Source organism: Astatotilapia calliptera, chromosome 2 (genome assembly GCF_900246225.1).
Source record: "Astatotilapia calliptera chromosome 2, fAstCal1.2, whole genome shotgun sequence".
In the NCBI taxonomy this organism is placed as follows: domain Eukaryota; kingdom Metazoa; phylum Chordata; class Actinopteri; order Cichliformes; family Cichlidae; genus Astatotilapia; species Astatotilapia calliptera.
The window spans coordinates 8,297,661-8,320,105 of NC_039303.1; the positions used below are offsets into that span (position 1 = coordinate 8,297,661).

At 39.8% G+C, this 22,445-nt stretch overlaps 1 long non-coding RNA gene across 2 annotated transcripts; it reads right to left on the reverse strand.

Annotated features, from left to right (window-relative positions):
- Positions 1-7,250: 7,250 nt before the first annotated feature.
- On the reverse strand, positions 7,251-9,350 carry LOC113028803 (uncharacterized). 2 transcript variants are annotated; one of them, XR_003273283.1, is made up of 5 exons: positions 9,123-9,350; positions 8,650-8,707; positions 8,362-8,527; positions 8,029-8,124; positions 7,251-7,677 (listed from the first exon to the last, which is right to left on the reverse strand). It is a non-coding gene; the product is annotated as an uncharacterized LOC113028803 (long non-coding RNA). The 2 variants fall into 2 exon arrangements; XR_003273281.1 differs by having other exon boundaries at positions 7,251-8,124.
- Between the last annotated feature and the right edge of the window lie 13,095 nt (positions 9,351-22,445).

Genomic DNA, 22,445 nt, shown 5'->3' on the forward strand with positions numbered 1-22,445 from the left:
GAGAGAGAAATCCTTTGGAGAGTAACTGCAGCAAATCTGACAGCCGAGCCAAGAGAATGTCCTGACCTTTTCTAACATTTTGAGCACAGCCAAGTGGTCAGGACCTGTCAGTCTGCCATGTGTCTGTTCTGTGAGCTGCACATTCACATCAGCCCAGCAGGTGGCAGGAGTGCACTGCTCTTGTTGGAGCCGACTTCCTGGATAAAGGATGTGGGCACAGTGCCTGACTGCCAACTCAAGCATTATCTCACCCCAGTTTGATTCCATTTCACAGGCACGGAGAAGGAAAATAAGGCTGACTCACAGCGCTACTGCTCTCCTAGTTAACTAATAAGTGTTCTCAAAGACTGAATGAAATAGTTTCCCTTTAAATCTGCACTTAGTGCCTCGGCACAATCAGTGGTGCCTTAAATATGGCCTCTGTAAGATGATAATTGTAAGCAGGCTGAAATTCGTTAATACAAGGTCACGGCTGCTCTGTATAGAAACCTGTTGGCAGTAATCATATTGGTGATAAAGAAGCCCGCGCTACTCGGTTTGTTAATCAGCTTATCCAACCATTGTTCACGTTGTGTTTTTTTCTCCAGTGTATTAAGTATCATGGCTTTTCTCATCTCTTGTAAATGTTACAAGTCTCAGCTGATGCAATCATTGCTAGTTTCAGGGTGTTAACATTAAGCCTTGCACCAACTGTGGAGAATGACAAAAGGATTTATGTAAGGGGAAAAGGAATAGTAAAAGAGGAGCAAACCATTGGTTTCCTGCCTGGAACACTGGGCGAAATGGAGCAGCATAAGAAAAAATAATAAAGGAAGGCCAATGCCACTGAGCAAAACTCCAATCCAACCTCAGTACCAATCTCAGTATTGTTGGGCCATGGATCTCAAAAGTCAATATTTTTATGTTCCATGGACTAATAATGAATCTGGGTGCAGCTATGCTTCTCAAATGTAGTCTAATATCAAAGTGAATGAAAAGAAACACATGTTCAGGGGATAAAACTCCCAAACGTATCTGCTCATCTTCAGAGATAAATTAACTCTATATAAAAATTACGTTGTAAAAAAAGTTAAATATATAAACAAACTATAGAGGCCAAAGAGGAACAGCCGATAGTGAGCATTAGATCTCTAAATATTACATATACTTGTGCCAGCACTGTTGTTTTCTATAGATTTTTTATGCATTTTAAGCCATAAAAAAACATAATCGAATATTTTCCTGAATTATGTTAACATTTCTGTCCACTGCATACATGCATCAGGACTCCAGGTGCATGTATGTAGTGGGCACATTGGGTCTAAGGGATATTTTCGGCATGTTTATAACATCAGTTGCTACTTAAATCCAGCTGATGTCTAATGACACTCTTTGGGTTGGATAAAGGATGTGCTTCCAAAGGTTTGCTTTTCTCTGAACATGCTTATTCATTTGCTTTTCTCTAGCTTTCTGATTATTATGAGATATAATTCACAAATTCACACGGCACCACGCCACGAACAAACAACATGCATGCTCCTGACCTGATGCAGTACCTTCAGCCTTGGAGACCTGGCGCAAACTCCTCCACTGAAAACTATTGTTTGGTCTTTGATTCTTTGATTCCACAGACCTAAATCTTATCACCAGTGATGGCCGTTAACATTAAAGTTGAATTTCATGTTTGCTCTCTGCTTAAGTCTGAGGTCAATAATGAGGAATTTGGAATGAACTTAACTTAAATAGCAGTGTTCTAAACAGCGATACACTAAGACGGGTGTGATCCTGCCTCAAAAAAGTTGGTTCATCCATTAATTTTATTTTTGATGGTGTTTACTACACCACGCATCAGCAGCCTTACATTGGGTAACAGCTGGAAGCATGGAGGTGGGAAAGAGGAACAGTTGTAGGAGTGAGCTAACAACATAATGTCAACACAGCGTGGTGCAGTAGTCTAAGAACTCTTACACTGAGCATATATTTGACTGTATTCATTTTATTTAGCCGTTTTTCATGTTTTATTTTACAGATGATTAAGGATTCATTAAAACATATATTCTTATATCAATTTTTTTTCAACATTTTATCTCATGTTACATTACCTTGATGTTGTCTTAAAGATAAAAGAAGGATTTTCAGTTTCTTCCTCACTGTGAAGATTACAGCTCATTATTTTTCCATAAGTTCCAGAAGAACTTATTCAGTTTATTTTTCCTGCATAATCATTATTACCATCCACTAATCCATCAATGCATCCATCAAGACGTACATCTGTGTATTTATTTTATTAATATCCAACTAAGGGATAAGCATATGTGCGTTTCACTACACAGACCACAGAGTGTTTTAAAATGTCAAAATGACAACAAGTGGTCTCTCCAGTGCAGGAAACTGTTGTTTCCTTAGAGCTGGATTATAACTTGGCAATCAGAGAAAACCAGCTTCAGGGCCCAGGTTTCATTGATAGGTTATCTTGCAGTATAGTAATAATCTCACTGTCTTTTGATCTTTTAACACAGAGTGCAGTCAAAAAATAATAAAACAAAATTAAACCTAAAGTAAGCTATAAATCACAGAAATAAAACAGGTGAAATGGGGATAAAAAGGAAAGACAAACAAAAATTAAGCTCAGTGTTACGTTCTTTCCCTGCCGACTGGAGTGAGGTCACCAAATACTTTCCATCTTCAGTTATGGCAGGAAAACACTTTATGATTGGAAACAGATATTGTGATCACTGTGCTGCTGCCCCTGATTAATTTCTGTGTGTCAGACCATACATTAATCTTCAGTCTTCGTGGCTGTTTACAGGCCAGCATCTGGACAGCTGCACATGGGGAGGTGCACAGATTCAGGATCACTGTAGTGATGTCTTCCAACTCCATTCAATAACAACACACTCCATGTGCTTTGACATCCACCTGTCAGTTGGCAGTTAGGAGTACAGTTTAACGTTGTAGACTAATATGGTTGTTTATGTGAGTGGCTGTCAGGCCTTCATAACCATGTTTACCATGTGTAAGACTCCCCAAGAGAAATATCACCCATGACTCATTGCTTCCTTTGCCATTTTCCCTCTGACTAATATTAAAGTGACATTAGGAAGTCGGTAGCAAGATTGGTTCCTGGAATCAAATCTGTGCCACCAGACTGCAGTCAAATATTTTTTCTGGATTTGACATGTTTACTTGGGAAACATATTGCATATTGCATTTTATAGCATCATTCATTACATGTTATGTCTGCTCAGCCTATTAATATCCCAACTCTTAGGCTTCTTATTGTATCACACTGGGCACCTTTTAGGGTCATTTTCCAATGTGCACGTCATCATGACCCTTTCAGTGGGTAGTAAAAAAGAAGAAAACGATAAAAAAAACGATCAATAAAAAATAAAATGTGTCATGGACTGCATATTTTGTCTTCAAGTGTAAGCGTAAGGTCATGGGTATTTTAATTACAGCTTTAATTCCACAATATAGGGTCCCTCTGGGTAGACCTGAATCTGGGACTTTTTATTGTTCTTTAGGAGTCTTTTATATTTTTTCTTAAGAAGTGACAGGAAAAATGATTACAGGAAACAAGTGGAGAAGGAGAGAACCTAGGAGTGAAATCCAACAGAGGTGTTCATTTTAAACAAAAAAGTCATTTCTGTGTTTCATTGCTTCACAATCCAAGACAATCCAGCTCACTATAGATGAAACACAGCATTTGAAAAGGGTTTTACAATAAATGTTGTTATAGCCTGTGGGAGATGATAACTGTAAAATTATACTTGATATTCCATTGCATCGAACATCTCTTGGAAATCTCTTTTTTTGCTGTACCCTGTTGGTTTAATCTCTCAGTTTACTGCAGTCACAGTTGGATTCTATATCAAATGAGCCCCACTTGTATCCACATCTAAGAAGAGTGAAGAAAAGTGAAACAGGCTTTCAAGCAGGGAGGACAACTTTAAAGTTACTGTTTCACCAAGAAATCCCATCCGTACCTAACTTCAAGCCATTTTGCTTGCCTTTTGTGCAGTAGGTGAAAGTTATTTTCTATGTTATGTACCTGTGTGATTTTGGAGACTTTTCTCTTTCCAGGGGTGTCAAACTGCCCTTTTGTCAAAACTGCTGGGGAGAGACACATGCAGGGTTTCCTTTAGTGTTGGTGCCTTGACCTGCTGGCTGTGTCAGTCCAGCAACAAGACTGCTAACAGTTTTATTTTGAACTAAACCATAGTCTTTTTTCTATAAATACATTTTTTGGTGCTTAACCTAGAGTAAGCCAAATTAAATACAAACACAAACTTCTCACATGGGAACCAAACCACAGTATCCTGTTTGAAATTTTGACTTTTGGTATACTTTTGAAACTTTCTATTCACACCTTTGCCACTACTCAAATATGTACAAAATACAATACTACTGCAAACAATGATATACTCCCCAGGTGGAGGTTTGTGCTCTCAAAGTGTTTCTTGTTTGTGTTGTTGTCTACATTTCACCAATCTTGTTGGATGACAAAAGCTTACTTAGACAGAAGATAGGATGGCACTGGTGATACCATCCTAATCCGGAGCCTAGGAATGAGAACAGGTTGGATGTTTTATCTCTGTTTCTACCATTTCTTTTAGAGTCAAGCACCAGAGTAAATTGAACCTATTGAACTGAAAGCACTGTGGATATTCAGAGTGATGGTCATGACCTCGTTAGTATCAACCTTAACTAGTTTTGCCAAATAAAAAAATCACAGATCAGACATCGACCCTGTAAATTTAACAGCAGCAATATCAACCAAAGACCTTCAGGACTTTTAAAACCACAGCCCCTCTAATAAAGAAAAACCCCAAAGGAAAGACTTGAATGGAAAATGTGTAATTTGAAGCTATATTTTTATACTGAACGGATGTGCCGAGAGTTAATGATACAAGACATCACACTTTCTTAAAAAAATGGCCTCAGCCCGGGTTATCATAGAGCCACCATGTCTTTCAGCCCACTCCTTACACTTCCATCATCTGTCAAGCTGTATTGATTCCATGTCTTTCCACGGCGGGCATTTGACAACATCTGAAGAGATGATAAGTGTCACCACCTTCCGTGTGACCTCTCTACAGGGAGGCGAGGTGTCGACCTGTCACTTTGCACCACGCGCTTGTCATTATGTCTGAGTGGGAACCTGCCACACGTCTGCAGGCTGACCAGCTCTGCAGAGGTTCAAAGGCTTCGGGGAATAAGTCATTTCAGTCCACCAAATGGATTTCTATAATAGAATTTTCAAGGGCAGTGGAATTGTGAATAAAGCTTGCTGCTGTACAAGTGTTTGATGTAAGATGATCACAACTCAGCAATATGAAGACTTCTACACTGTAAACCCGAATAAGTTACCAGAACTCAAAAAAATTGAGGCAATCGATTGCCTCAATTTTTTTGAGTTGATCAACTCAAAAGCCAAATTTTTCCAGAACATAAAAGTTTGGATTACATGGTACTTGTATCTTTTGAGAACGGTCAACTCAAATATTTGCAGTTAATATGACTTAAAGTTTCAAGTTTACAAATTCAAAGAAATAAGTTCACAGAACTTATAAAAAATAAGTACACAACTACAACATTTTTATGTTAACAAAACTCAAATGTTTATTAGTTTGTGTTGTCATTATTTTAAGTACACGTTAGTCAAATATGTTGACTACTTGATACTTAAAAACATGTGACCCAAAACTTAAAAATTTTGAGGCAATTGATTGCCTCAATTACACTGAGTATCGGTAACTTAATATGCAAAAGTCATAAACATCTGCCATTGAACAGTATCTTGCCTGCTCCCTTTTAGCACTATGTTGAAATTAAATACATTAAAAAAAAAAAATTACATAAATTAAAAATAATTAACAAAAACATAAATTAAAATAAGTAGACCAAAAATTGTTTAGTCAGGAAAACTGTCAGAGTAATGAAAAATAATAATTAATAATATCAAAATGTGCTTTTGGCTCTCTGGCTAAAATCTGAATAAGACAACAAGGCAGCAATTTGAGTGAATTACAATGCTATTTGTTTTACATTAACCAGTATCAAACAGTGAAATTTAGGTCATCTTGCGCAGCCCACAATGTTTTGGAAATAGTATTACGAAAAACATTAAAACATACAAAACATTAGTGTTGCTTTGCATTATGTTAATGAGAACAAAGGCACGTTGTATAGTTTGGACCTATTGGCTGAACACCTGTAGAGTAGGGCTGGGCGATATGACCCAAAATTCATATCTCGATATTTTTTAGCTGGATGGAGATATAAGATATATATCTCGATATATATATTTTTTAAGCCATAAAGTAAGAACAAAAAGAGAGTTCTTAGTCAAAGCTGTGTCCCAGATGTCACACAGGCACTTTTATTAACATACAGCACAGATGTACATGAAAAATTACTCAAAATTAAATTATGAGCATTCATTAAATAATCATGCTCCATAAATAAAAGAAAACAAGGTTGTTTTTGTGCTAAACAAAGAGCTCACAATTGTGCAGTCAAAATGTAAACTAAAAGACGCTGAACGTAATAACAAAGACAGACAGATTTCACAGCAGCTCAATTTCCAAGTTTTACTGTGTGACTGACAGCCTGGAGTTTGAAATCCGCTTCATAACCACGTCTCTTACAGGTGCCATTTATGGTCCTTATACACACACAGTACGGTAATATTACGTTGAAGCACAGTACGTATCACTCCGCGAAGCTCTTTGGTAGCCGTAATGCGCCGACAATCTATCAAGCGGTGCAGCTCCGTAGCTTACCAAAGTCGTACTCAAACATTTGTGACAGATTGCTGAGCGCCGTGTACCACATAAAATCGGTTCGCGGCCATCAAGCACAACCAGAATTCATATATAAGGCGCGCTATCAACTTTTGAGAGAATGAAAGGATTTTAGGGTTAGCGCTGTTAGCTCGTTAGCATGTTTAGCTCGTTAGCACGTTGACGCCGTCCAGCCCCACGCATGGGGCGATGCGCAGTAACTCGTTAACGGAGATTTGCCGTGTCCGTCTTGTCGCTGCCTGCACGTGAAGCGATGGGGTAGGAGGGGGAGTTGTCTTCAGTGAAGGCGAGGCGGAGTAACGTTGCGTAGAGACAAAAGTGGACGAAAGAGAGGCAAACTTGCGGCTCCACAACTATAATTATAACGTAACATAGACTATATCGATATAAAGGATATTGTCACATCTTATATCTCGTATAAAAAAATATCAATATGTTTTAAAAACTCGATATATCGCCCAGCTCTACTGTAGAGTAATCTAATAATGTTTTGAGGCATTATTTAGATGAAAGGAGAGAACTTTGAACTAGCCTTTTATAATGCTTCACCCTGCATCCTTCTTTCAGATGAGTTCCTACATAACCAAGTCATTCTTGAGGGTCTGTAACCTGGGTGACAGTTTACCACTTTCTAGACCAAATAAAATCTTTTGAGTAAATTCTAAAGTGTTGGTCAGGGCTTTGGGGTAGCTGTGGTGAAGTGCATAGATCAGTCCAAACATTACTAGGAAGGCTTCACCAAATCTGGGGAGACTGAACACGGCATCACTTTCAATGACGACAGAGATTTTCACAGGTTGGTAGTGAACTGGACTTATTGTGTGATGGTCACTGATGACAGTGAAGAGGCCACTTCAACACCATCAAGCTCCAACTCATCAGATTCGTCCTGAATTAATGAAAAAGAGATACTAATCACAATCTAACCCAAGAAATACAACAGACGACATATAATTTCTCATTTTACCAACTCCCACTGAGATCCAATACCTCTTTTACAAGGGAGACCTGAGTCTCACTGTAAGAGGTGAAAAACAGAAGATCCATGTTCTGCACACATAAATCAGCTAATTCACCAGAGAATCAAGTGGTGTGAGATAGACTGAAACTAAGCTAAAGGAAATACACAGGAGTAGACTAAACAAAGGTAAGTCCAAACAGTGCATCAAAATACATGTTTGTACTTTGATGCACTGTTTATATACACAGTAGTATCTGTTAGATACTTAAGGACACTCACAGTGCAGGTTCTGAAAAATCCAGAGACATCCTCATGCAGATAGACAGGAAGGGCAGGGAGAACGGTAGTGCACTTGGTGTGGATATCATGGATTTCCTATTTCCAGATAAAAACAGAATTTTATATACTGGTGAGTTTACTGAACAACAACAAAAACAACAGTCAAATCAGAACATATGTCCACAAATAACCTGTTCACATCTTTAATACAGTCAGACAAATAGCAAACACAAAGTGGAGTAATAGCAAAATTCAAAAAGCTCATTTAAATCATTGAACCTGTCCAATGTTCCACTGGTTCAACCTATGAAATGTGTAACAATCTATTATTACCTGTTCATTGTGAATTCTTAGAATTTCAACCAGGGCATCTGCTGTCTTCCCAGTTTTTGATGCCCTGGCTGAATAAGGTCATCAGTCGAGGAAGATGGCGGTCAAGTTCAGCGTAGAATGTATTGGGCAGGTTCTGATTTGTAATCCGCTGAAACTCTGCATACAACTACAGCAGAAGGACAATACAGTTCAATTTGAAGAATCTCGCACATCTTTATAAAGCAGCAAAAAGCTGCCACATGAGTAAGAATTACAATTTTCATTTTAAACAGAGCTGATCCATATTACCTCAGACTCCATTTTTAGAGCAGGCCAGAGGTCCAAGAGCTCCTTCACAACCCTAACCCTGCACATATAGTTTAAAATATAGCGTTTCTAACAAGAAAACTGCTTGAAAGGACTCTCACTGCAGACAGGCATCTCCGTTGTGTAACTGCAGGGACAACGGGCTTGTTTGGACCCAACTATTCTGAGTCATGAGAGGGGGTTTAAAAATTTAGAGAGATTAAAATACTTTGTTTCATACTAGGCGACCGGGCGCCACCTCTAGAGCAAGTAGTATCTAACTTTTTAAACAGCCTGCGACCCTCATTACAACAACTTAATGCTAGCTCTGCAAGCGCAAAGTTTCCTTCGGGGAGAGCAGCAAAGCACATAAAAAACACGGACCGACATTTCTGCTATTCTTTTCGACACGCACCCAAAATACAACTAAATATTCGTATTTTAACAATAAACTAATATCAACATTGAAAACTTACTGTAAGTCCAGTGATGCTAGTTGCTGCCTTTAGGTCCAACTTTCTCCAGTCGTCCGTGTTGCCTCTTTGGTGCTGTTCCCGCCCATATACCTTTACTTCTTCTGTGTTTCGTATTAATGCTCATTAGCGCCGCCTTCCGCTTCGGAGGGTGAATCAGAGATTAACTCGGAATAAAAATTGATTCCTGCAGCTGCTCAACACTTACGGAAAAAATTAAAAATATATATGTAGGACACAGTGATAAAACAATGAATATTAAAATAAATACATTTTGTCTTCCACCAATGCATTTAAGACAATTTGATTTTACTTATTTGGTGAAACACTTTGAGATTTTATTGTATTTTAGCATGTGCTACATAAATTAAGTTTATTATTAAATCCTACCTACTTGAAACAACAAAAATAACAGGACTTTACCATTCTTATATGTCCTAACTTAACTGTGTTACGTTGTGCTTAAGTTATTATTTTAAGTGATGCTTACTTAATATAGAAATAGTTAAATTCAATCAAATATTATTAGTTTCATTTACTCAAAAAGAAGAACATGTTATACGAACTTGACATATTTAAGTTAACAGAACTTTTTAAAGACTTTGAGTATACACTACTTAATCTGTTTAATTACCTTGAACATTCGGGTTTACAGTGTAGACAACTCAGTTTAATGAAAGGTGCTGAAATGAGCAGTGTTAAAATACAAATCATACAATATCTGCTCTTCGAATGCCAAGTAAGCGACTATTTTATTACTGCAAAGATAACAGCAGTGTAAAGTGGTGTGTGTTTTTCAGATTCTTTTTCAATTATCACTACACAAATTGAACACCTTCACTGGCAAATATCATTTTCTTTAGTAAAAGGTAAAATGTACAAATCTGTGTACATAAAAAAATAAAAGAAGTGTGGAAGTGAATTCCTAATACGTTTTTCATTTTTGGATAGAGCCGAGTTGTTTACATGGCACAAATTTTCTCCTATGATTTATGAAAAGGCTTGTTTCACCCTTCTGAAATCAACAGGTATTTCAGTAGGTCTGGAGGACCTCATGAAGCTTATGGAGAGAATGCCAAGAGTGTGCAAAGCAGTAATCAAAGGAGAGGATCTAAAATATAAAACATGTTTTGAGTTATTTCGCACTTTTTTGTTTACTACACAATTCCATAGGTGTTCATTCATAGTTTTGATGCCTTCAGTGAGAATCGACAATGTAAACAGTCATGAAAATAAAGAAAAAAACATTAACATTAACACTGTGAGGTTTGCGCTGAAATCTTTTTTTTTCTCTGCTGATCAGAGAGGCTTGACCTTTGGGGATGAACTGAAAGGCTGCCTGGGAAACAGACCTTATTATCCAACATTGGTGCTGAACCTCTCTGATAAACAAAGTGGAGGCTGTTGCAGCAGGATAATGGTTATCTTCTTGGGATAGGACGTGTAGTAATAACTCATGGATGTAATGTTGGGGTGTTTGCATTTATCACTAGAAAATGTTGCAGACTGGTTGAGCCGAACCATGGTTACTCTAAACTACTAACATTCCCTGACTTTCTTGTGTGAAAGTCAGGGAATATTCAAGGGAAAATGTTCATTTACACTACAGCCATTTGGTGCTGGCTGTAGTGAAAAATATTCCAACATAATCTAGCTGATAAAGATACTTTTGTATCAACTAATTTACTCTCACTATTGAAAGCATAATGATCAGTAAGTCTAAATGCAGATATTTCTATCATCTACCTGATGAATATTAGACATAGCCTATGAAACATGCTCATATTTGCGGTTATTAATCAGACAAGAAATAGATTTATTTCCATATTCAAGAGAATTCCATTGTTGAGATTGAAGGCAGCTCCCTGACTCAGGAAATAATGGGTCTGGTGAGCTCACTACTTCAGTTATTTTAATTACGTTAATGCACATCCGAGAAGGATGACAAAGCCTTGACTGTGCACTTGGTACTGGTATATTTCTGAGGAGGAGGTACAGAGTAATATCTAAACCGACTTATTCAGCTGTAATGGTTTGACTGGTGTTCAGCCCAGAATACAGAATTAATGCACTTAGCATCAAATAAACCCAGCTTGCGTTTATACCAGTTTCTGTTATTGATGTTTATTGGTTTAGAACAAATCAGAGAACTCCCCTGGCATAGATTGGATATGACATTAGAGGCATTCATATCTACCACATTTAGTCAGACTGATCTTTGACCAAAGAAAGTGACACTAGCAACTTTGACAGAGGTCTTTATATCAATTTCAAAGAAAGAGACATTTTGCCAGGCACATCATCACATGTCTGCCTGAATCACTTTCCTCTCACTCCATTTGCCACTGTGCCTGGATCAGCTCTCCATCTTGACACTTGCTAATGTCCCCTCCATCCTCTCTGAGGGAGCTCTCCATCAGTGGGGGAGGGAGGATTTCTCCCCCCTGAGGCATAATGGCAGCTCTCCAGCTTGTGTCAGCAGCTGAAGTTAAGGCTCTCTGGCTGCTGTAGTGCCATGTTGGCCCGAGTTAGCTAGGCCCTCAGACAGGAGTAGAGGGCTTGTCTTGGCCTATCTGGGGCTACACAAGGTACTGCAGCCTGTATTTAACAGAGTGCTGTACCTTCTGACAGTTTGCTTTATCAGCGAAGCTCAGGCTTGTTCTACTGCAGTGTCTTGGAAACCCTGTACACTACTGCAGTCCTTTCAGTAGCTAGAATTCAGATATTATGTTTTGCTTTCCAACCATGTAACAGACGTGGGTGTAATGACAAACTCAAGATTGGTTGTTGTTTAGATTGTATCAATTATTATTAATTTTGTGAGCTTCTACACAAAAATAGTCAATTATTTCGCAATAGATCATTTATTTCACTTATGTATCATGACTTTGATGGTCAGTCCTATATGAGTGACACGTTGTGACTATTCAATCACTCTTTACTTACAGTGGGGCAAAAAAGTATTTAGTCAGCCACCGATTGTGCAAGTTCCCCCACTTAAAATGATGACAGAGGTCAGTAATTTGCACCAGAGGTACACTTCAACTGTGAGAGACAGAATGTGAAAAAAAAATCCATGAATCCACATGGTAGGATTTGTAAAGAATTTATTCGTAAATCAGGGTGGAAAATAAGTATTTGGTCAATAACAAAAATACAACTCAATACTTTGTAACATAACCTTTGTTGGCAATAACAGAGGTCAAACGTTTACTATAGGTCTTTACCAGGTTTGCACACACAGTAGCTGGTATTTTGGCCCATTCCTCCATGCAGATCTTCTCGAGAGCAGTGATGTTTTGGGGCTGTCGCCGAGTAACACGGACTTTCAAGTCCCGCCACAGATTTTCTATGAGGTTGAGGTCTGGAGACTGGCTAGGCCACTCCAGGACTTTCAAATGCTTCTTACGGAGCCACTCCTTTGTTGCCCGGGCGGTGTGTTTTGGATCATTGTCATGTTGGAAGACCCAGCCTCGTTTCATCTTCAAAGTTCTCATTGATGGAAGGAGGTTTTGGCTCAAAATCTCACGATACATGGCCCCATTCATTCTGTCCTTAACACGGATCAGTCGTCCTGTCCCCTTGGCAGAAAAACAGCCCCATAGCATGATGTTTCCACCCCCATGCTTCACAGTAGGTATGGTGTTCTTGGGATGCAACTCAGTATTCTTCGTCCTCCAAACACGACGAGTTGAGTTTATACCAAAAAGTTCTACTTTGGTTTCATCTGACCACATGACATTCTCCCAATCCTCTGCTGTATCATCCATGTGCTCTCTGGCAAACTTCAGACGGGCCTGGACATGCACTGGCTTCAGCAGCGGAACACGTCTGGCACTGCGGGATTTGATTCCCTGCCGTTGTAGTGTGTTACTGATGGTGACCTTTATTACTTTGGTCCCAGCTCTCTGCAGGTCATTCACCAGGTCCCCCCGTGTGGTTCTGGGATCTTTGCTCACCGTTCTCATGATCATTTTGACCCCACGGGATGAGATCTTGCGTGGAGCCCCAGATCGAGGGAGATTATCAGTGGTCTTGTATGTCTTCCATTTTCTGATGATTGCTCCCACAGTTGATTTTTTCACACCAAGCTGCTTGCCTATTGTAGATTCACTCTTCCCAGTCTGGTGCAGGTCTACAATACTTTTCCTGGTGTCCTTCGAGAGCTCTTTGGTCTTGGCCATGGCGGAGTTTGGAGTCTGACTGTTTGAGGCTGTGGACAGGTGTCTTTTATACAGATGAGTTCAAACAGGTGCCATTCATACAGGTAACGAGTGGGGGACAGAAAAGCGTCTTACAGAAGACGTTACAGGTCTGTGAGAGCCAGAGATTTTCCATGTTTGAGGTGACCAAATACTTATTTTCCACCCTGATTTACGAATAAATTCTTTACAAATCCTACCATGTGGATTCATGGATTTTTTTTTCACATTCTGTCTCTCACAGTTGAAGTGTACCTCTGGTGCAAATTACTGACCTCTGTCATCATTTTAAGTGGGGGAACTTGCACAATCGGTGGCTGACTAAATACTTTTTTGCCCCACTGTATGTGAACAAAATACATGAATGTGCAATTAAAAGGCTTTTGTATGAAAGAGGATTAGGGCCAAAAAAAAAAGAAAAGTGGGCACGTCTTTTTTTTCTTTTCTAGAACTCTGAGAAAAAAGTCAGAATTCGGAGAAAAAAGAATTCTGAAAAAAAAAGAACCCTGTCAGAATTCTGAGAAAAAGATTCTGAGAAAAGTCAGAATCCTAAGATTAAAGTAAGAATTCTGAGAAAAGAGTCAGAATTCTGAGAAAAAAGTCAGAATTCTGAGAAAAAGATTCTGAGAAGTCAGAATCCTAAGATTAAAGTCAGAATTCTGAGAAAAAGATTCTGAGAAGTCAGAATCCTAAGATTAAAGTAAGAATTCTGAGAAAAGAGTCAGAATTCTGAGAAAAAAGTCAGAATTCTGAGAAAAAGATTCTGAGAAAAGTCAGAATCCTAAGATTAAAGTAAGAATTCTGAGAAAAGAGTCAGAATTCTGAGAAAAAAGTCAGAATTCTGAGAAAAAGATTCTGAGAAGTCAGAATCCTAAGATTAAAGTAAGAATTCTGAGAAAAGAGTCAGAATTCTGAGAAAAAAGTCAGAATTCTGAGAAAAAGATTCTGAGAAAAGTCAGAATCCTAAGATTAAAGTAAGAATTCTGAGAAAAGAGTCAGAATTCTGAGAAAAAAGTCAGAATTCTGAGAAAAAGAATTCTGAGATAAAAAATCAGAATTCAGAAGAAAACAAATTCAGAGTTCTGAGAAAAGGATTGTGAGAAAAGTCAGAATTCTGAGATTGAAGTCAGAATTCTGAGAAAAAAAAGTCAGAATCTGTTGAGATTCAACAGGTACTACCACTGGCTGGGGTTCCAAGCAATCTTGGGTGATCTGAAAATCTGATGTCAAAAGACTACATGCCACCGATTGGCTAGTCAGTGGCGTCATGAGAGCAATGAGATCATCTCCTGCCATGCAAACTGCCGCTTTTGAAACCCAACAACGAGGGAAATGGCTACACAAAAAGCAACACCAAGGTCCCCGTCTGACAAAAAGCCTTACACTGAGCAGCAGGTATACCATTGCCTCGATGTTCTTCATTGTTGAGTTGGGTTTGTGTCGCAAACAGATGATGTCACGGGACTTTTGGCTGCATTGTTATAACATGCACATAAAGTGGTACTCAATTGTAACAGAAAACAACTGAAATCGAGTTGAGTTGCACACTCATTCAGTCTTCAAAGCAACCATTTTAAAGGGAGTGAAAACAAATTAAGTGCATATGGTCACGATAATTCTGGTCATGCTGAAGTCTCCAAAGACTGCTTCATAAGTGTGAATGTAGCAGAAGAGTTCATACCTCGGGAGGGCTAGTGGGAGGAGTTGGCCGTCCGACTGCGGTCCGGGTGTGGGGCCTCCCTGCTGCTGCGGAGTCGGGGTGGTCTGCCTCTCCCCACCGCAGGGAAAAGGGTAACACCACCTGGGTCTGGGTGCAATTCCCCCCTCCAGGGGCAAGGGTACCTAGACCCGGTTTGTAGAGTACGCTTGGGAAGTGTGATTGTGTGTACAGCGTCTCTTTATGTCTGTCTCCACGTTGGTTGAGTGTGGAGTGAGTGCATATGAGAGCATGAGGGTGGGAATGGATGTTTGTGTCTGTGGGTGCCTGTATGTCTGTGTCTATATGTCAGGTTGGGTATCAGACGCCACCTCTCTGGGGACATCTCAGGCCCTCCAAGGTTTGGAGGCCTATCTCCCCCCACCACCACTTCCCCTGCCGGTGGCGGACTCCCTCAGGTGTCGGTGTGTTGGTGGTTCTTTGTGTCTGGGGGTGGGCGTCCGGGTACACACCGGCTCACTCCTTGGCGGCCCCAGGCCCCAGGCTTGGGCCTGGGGCCTGGGGCTCGCTCGGGCCCCTTTGGAGGTGGGGTGCCCCCGGCCTCTCGGCCTGGGGCTCGGTCACTCAGGCACAGCTGGGGGCCGGCGGAGCTCCCCCTGACACTGCAACTCCCCCTGACTTCTGCTCCGCGGCTGCTGGGCGAGCCCTCATCTGGGACTCTCCTCAGCTCTTACTGGAACAGTGGCGCGGCTGCCCCTCTGTTGGTCTTCCATGGTCTCTTGTGTTCTGGGGGCCTCTGGATGTCTGGAGTTTTGATCTCCTCCATACCCGCTTCACACCCTGGAGGACGGGGCTGTGGCCCCCCCACACTCCCTAGCAGATCATTACATGGAGAAACCTTTGGAATGCAAGCATGCTGATCCACACAGGTATGCACACATGGGTATTCACAGACGCGGACTAAAGCTTTCTTGGCTGCTGCCTCAAAGCACACTGTGCGCTGTCTATCTTGCGTGCTGCACAATATCGTTTATTATTTAGTAAATATTGATATCTATGACTAGCTAGTTTATTGTGATGGTGCTTTGTTTTCTCTATTATTATGTTGCTCTTTGTTGTTTGCTGTCTCCTCTGTTTGTTTTTTTGTTTTTGTTTTTTTTCTCCATACAGGTGACCCAGGAGTTCTTTTTTTTTTTTTTTCTCTCTCTTCCCCCCCTTCTCACCGTCTCTTCTCCCCTTTGGTTTTTTTTCTTTCTCTCCCCCTCTCTCTCTCATTCATTCCCCCTGTCCTATTTATAAAAAAAAAAAAAAAAAAAAAAAAAATGACAAAGGATGAACTGAAGCTCTGCCATCACGTAATGTCGCATACTGCTGTTTCTGATGTCATTTAAAAGAAAAAAAAAAAAAAAAAAAAAAAAAAAAGAAGAGTTCATACCTTGGTTCCAGGGTTTGTTTTGATAAATGATGATAGTATAAGGAGGTCGTTATCTTATTGTGGTTAGTTGTTTTTGTTTAACCTCCGGTCACAAAGTGGCAGAAACAGAAACCCTTTTCACTGGGAGGTAATACCTGCTCATATACCAGTGACATACTAAATCTCCTAGACACTGGGAGCACTGACAGCTATCGCTGTCTTGCCATGTTTTATGCGCTCCCCATAACCAAATATGTTAATGAGCTGTATTAGTATGCTCAGGGAGATTTGCTGGGAGAGTTCAAAGACAGAAGAACCTAAATCCATCTGTATGCATTATAAACTACTGCTCAGCAGCCTTTCCAGGCAAAGACACCAAGTTCAGTTGGGGACTGTTTATGAATGTTTTATATCACTTTGTAATACAATGAATATTTTGTGAACTGGACTCGTGTGTTCAGGATAAAGGGCCTCTTGGATAGTCAATTAAGAGAGTGGGGCAGGCTGCCTGAGGTTTAACTTAAAAATTGAAAAGTTGTATTTCTTCCGGCAGAAGCATCTTAAATTTTCAAAAGTCATTTGGTACATTAACAGTCAAGAAGAGTTCAGCATCTTTAAATCCTCTGAGATGTGTACTCTCTCAAACCAGGCCACCCTGTCAGTAGGATTATTTCACTCTTTGTGGCCTCTGTCAATATTTATAATATACTGGCTCACACTGCATACTGTGAAACCCCAGTGACATGACTGCAACTCAGAAATGTACCACATCTAATACAGCATATTATCCATAATCCAGTTTAGTGCCTGAGTGTCAGTCTTTGTGGGACCTTGCTACTTTTTTCTGTTGAAAGGCATCGCTTTGTTGTGTGGAAGGTCTGGCTCCTTGTGTGATTGCACCAAATGGAGCACCATGATACACTCCCACAGTTTTCTGCACTTTGACAAAACATCAAGATGTAATCACACACAAGCTATCGGTTATGATTGCTTCCCACAACTACTGTAGACATCCTCCTGTGCTGCATATCCCTGCGTTGTAAACAGAATCTTGCCTTTTTGGATGGCCTTATGCTGCCTTGTGGGATTGGACTGCTGCCATGTGGTAATGGAAAAGGAGAGTAAAAGACCACTCTGGCCATCTGCAAGGTCTTTGTTCCTGCTATTGTCAGCAAACGCCTGTCAATGATGTGGGGGCCACATGCAGTAATCATTGCTGTCTCTCAAGGGCATGACATTGTAGCAGTTACTTCCAATTATGATGAGTATATATATTTTTTCTTTTGTAGTTCCAACAGGGTGGTAACCTACCTCACAAAGACTTCCCAGATGGAAAAAAAATAGAATGCTGTTTTACTGCAAGGAAACATTGGTTAGGCCTGTTAGTAACACTCAATGTAAACGGCTCTCAATATGTTAAATAAAAAAGAAAACTAGGGACTGGATGTAAATAAACAGTATTGTGAAAATTATGAATCATTTCTTACTTTTACTTGGTTGTGATCTTTTGAAGTGAAGCAAACTGCTGTTTTTTTGTGTGTGTTGTGAGTTAGGAAATTTTCCATTCTTGAGCTATTTGTTTACGTCTGAAAACAATTTAGCCTTAATCATTTCAGCTGACTGCGATGTTGTTTTCAATGTCTTGGTCAACATACTACCTGAACCATGGTCACTTTACAAATACACCCAGCTTTCGTGTCTATAAGTGAAGATAACACAGTGGGCTTAAACATGCATGGCTACCAGAGAACGAGACCAGTGGTTTTAACACTTCCAGAGCTCTAGAAGTCCATGGAATAAATCGTCCCAAGCACCGACCTCAGTACACACTTTCCTGATAACTTTATAGACTTAGTCACTGGTTTCGGCTAATAAGTATGAATTGAGGCTTTCCTATGCAGTGAAAAATGATGTGAAAGGTTTTGTTTTTTTAAAGGCATCTTGACAAAGTCAGTGTGAACGCCATCCTTGTACAGTTCTGTAACTGCAGTTCTGATTCATTTAAGACAAACCAATTTCCTATTCAATATCCACAACTTGTGAATAAATTATAGTTAAACATGGATCCCCTAAATCCATCATAAATCCCTGCCAGTGGATGACTGTGTAATAATGTTAGTAACTGAGAGTGCACTATTCTCGTTCTACTTCTTCCTCTTTTACTTCTACTTTGATTACGGAATGCACAATAACTCATGTAGGAGTAGGAGCATATAATGGCCATTTATCTATTTGTTTAAAGTGTTTCTGCAACAGTACCATCTTGGCTTGAATTATGATGATGTAATATGTTATCATCCCCTTTATCTGTTGTTTGTACCGTGTACTAAATAGAAGGGAAGAAGTTAAAGAACTGAAAAGGGGAGAGAGGATGGGGCACATAAACGAGAATGTACAGCTTGTAGAACTGGGGGAACCTATATAGATGACGACAGGAAGGAGCGAGTTCGGAGGTGTGGTCCCGCTCCTGAATTTCCAATACTTAATCTCCAATAATGTGTCAATCATTAATGGCAGATGTGTGGCAGCCTGCCTGCCCCCATGGAGTTGTATTATTGATTTATTCTTATTGTCTTGAATCCAGGTCCTGCCAGCACCCATGTCTCTGTAGCATAAAAAGCATTTAATGTACCTTGTTTTAAGGTACTAATGTAGTAGAAGCATATTGTGGCCTTGAGAAAATTTAGAGTGATGCATCGTGGTCACCACCCCCATATATATTTTTCATATACATAAACACACAGCTGATACATGAATAAACACAGCAGAACATTTGACAGCAATGCAACCTCATGCTTTATTCTCTTCTGCTCAGTAATTTCCAGGCCGTTCTTATCCAGAGCTGCACACTGTTAGTAATGCAATGCTTTTCAACATGACTTCCACTTGCCAAACCTTCCTTGGAATAGATGTGCCCTGGTGGCGGGTGTCTTTGTGCTCACTAATTAGAAGCAGCTTGGTCCAGCATGCCTATGTGCTCAGTTGATCTATGCAGAATCACCTCCCCTCATGGCACGCAACACTGAAAAAAGTTGAAGGTCTGGCACAGGGCCGCTATCTCAGAGCCAAATTTGTCAAGTACTTTTCAGGATATTTACACTGTAATTGTCTCACAATTGTATCAGTAACAGTTTTATATAAAGATTTCATTTTGCAAATAAAAATAAATGCATTTTATATTATTGCTTGGAAGGAATTAATGGAAGGACTTACTATACATTCTGAACATGGATGCATCATGCTAAGACAAAAGATCTCTGTAGACTAGGAGTTACACTGAGGGGAAAAAAGACTTAAGCCTACATTTTTTTCATTGTTAACTTCGGAAATGTGATGTTCACTGCCTGCAGCACAGCTGTTGGTCTCAGTCTGACCTGAACACTTGCATGTTTGCAGTGCATGCTAGATCTCTTTCAGTGTGTCAAAATACTGACTGTTACATTTAACTTCAGTTTTTAGGAAAATGGAAGACATCACAAGGAGCCAGTTTAGGCAAGTGGGGCAAGTGATGATTGAAGACTGTTTTGATGTGCCAAAAATTCCTGGATTTTGAGTCTTGGGCGTCTGCACACAAAGACTGGCGAGTACCAAAGTTTGAGTTGTTTTACTGAGCATTCTCCCTCAGACACTTCAAGACATTAGAGTAGAACTCCGCATTGATAGTCTCACATTTGGGATGAATTCAAAGCACAAAAGCCCTTGAAAGTTTAAAAAACAGCAGGCATTCTCCTCCTGTATAAACCTTTGCGACTCTAAAAGCTCTCGCTTGAAGATAAAGCCTGAGATCCAGCTCTCATCAGCAGAGATGATCCTCGAAGAGAAAGCTGGGTCAGTTTGACACAGAAAGTGATGTTTGTGCTTAGTGCTCAAGTTTGAGGTCTGTGGTGAAATCAGAGTGCTCATGCAAGTGGTCAGGAGAGACCTTTCAGGGAGCTCTCTAAAAATAACAACCATGGTGTTGTAGTGTAATAGTGTAACTGTTATGTTTTTTCCTTACAAAGCCACTAGTGATGGTGGCATTGCTGTGCTTTTTATGAGTTTGTATGACTTTTCTGAACGTTAACATACCAAGTGAGAGAGACTGTTGCTTTATACAATTCCTCAGAGTATATCTGAAAATTGAGAGTTGTAATATGCAATATGATGTAAATATAGCCACTTCAAGTAGAAGTAGCCAATTAAACTTCTTGCCAATCTGTAAATAACTGTTGTAACAGATATATGAAGCATAATAGTTATTTGGGATGATGTTGATTAATGGTTGCATTGTTATATGCTGCAAGTATGTAGCAGACTTAATTACTGATATTTCAATATAATCAATTATATTTTCCAAAGGAAGATGATCCTTCTCTGACCATTTGCTGCACACATGTATTTAAGTACTGGAAAGCTGTGTAGAGCTAAAATCTATGGAAGACTGCCCATATGGACAATGCATTCATTCCATTCAAATATTAAATCTTGAGAAACTCATTAAAATTTAATCTAATGTTTGCTCACTCAGCTCCCAAACCCTGAAGGAACATATTGCTATCAGAAAATCAACAGAATAACAATTAATTGTGCATCCTATACACTGAATCTGATTCAGGTAGGGGCTGTGTAGAGGCTGCAATCACAAGTATCTGGGAAATGTTTTGAAAAAAGACAAACCACAAAATATGCTTTTCTTTTATGTGTGTTGGGATTTGTGGGTATTATAGAGCAGAATTTGGAGACAAATACTTTATTAACACACAACAACGCCTTGGAAAAAATTCTGAGTACAGGCGGCTTTTGAATCCACGGAGCTGTAACGGAATTTGTCTGGATCCCTCTTGTCCACGCACTACTGACCAGCTTGAGCCAACAGAAGAGGTAAAGGGTGTGTGGAAAACTAGAAAGAGAGGAGAGAGGGCGAAAGCGCTTTCAGTTTAATTGGAAGAGGTTTGCCGTTATTCCGAAATGAAACAAAGGGGAAACGGGAAATACAATTACACCCGCAGAGAAATGTGTCAACCAGGTTGTGAGCTCTCTCGCCATGCAGTCTCACTCCTCTGAAATGAACAGTTCCTTTAGCCAAAGGCGCTGAGGGTGGCTTGTCTCACAAAAGGTGTGAAGTGAAGACTTTGTGCTGTGAGGGTTTGAGAGAGACAGCAGCACTCCCCAGGCTTAGTGAGGGTGAGATAAATAGTGAAAAGCAATGCTGTCTTTAACAGACCTCGCCATCTGGGCCTGTCATGAGAAGGAGACAACACTAAGATAACACCGAAGCTGACAACAAATCTACCTGCTGTGGTACTTTCCTGGTATTAATAATGCCGTTAATTAATGTAAACATATCATTTAGCAGGTGATGAGATATTAATAGCAGGTCAAAAGGAGCAGTGATTAGACAAAAACAGCAGTCAACTGGTAGGAAGATTGTCAATAACCTGTTGTTCATGCTGCATAATTGTCTCTTATCTTTAAATGGCATGTTGCATACTGGGATAATGAGCAACCGTCACTCAGATGGGTTCAGTCCAAATGCCACAGTGATGAATGAGGAGGCTGGGAGATTACACATGTGCTAATGGGACCTTCTATATAACACTTTTTATATTAGGCTTTCCAAAAAATTGACTAAAAATACGCCATATAGTAATATTAGCTTAGAATTTTCTTAATGCTTGCTCTAGGACACTGACTACACTCATATTAATGGTTAATTTTTCCAGGTGGCTAGGAAAGAAAGCTCTGGTCTGTAACGACATTTTCCAGATCTTGTTGAGGGATCCTATTTGTCCCTAAGCCAGATCGGATCAGAAATCCCTGTAGTGTATTTTGGATATGCTGCAGTGAGTCTTCTCACTGTAGGGCATGACAGAAATGCCAGGAGGCATCCTGATCAGTAGTTTTTTTCTGTGGTCAATATTACCCTGTGATGGAGGCTTACCTAAATAACAACCACCAGGACAAATAGGATGCAATATTTGCTAATATTTTAATCCCTATTTTTTTTTTAAATATGCAATATCTCATCATTTTCATAATGGCACAGTTCATGACCATGGGGTGCAAGACAGAAA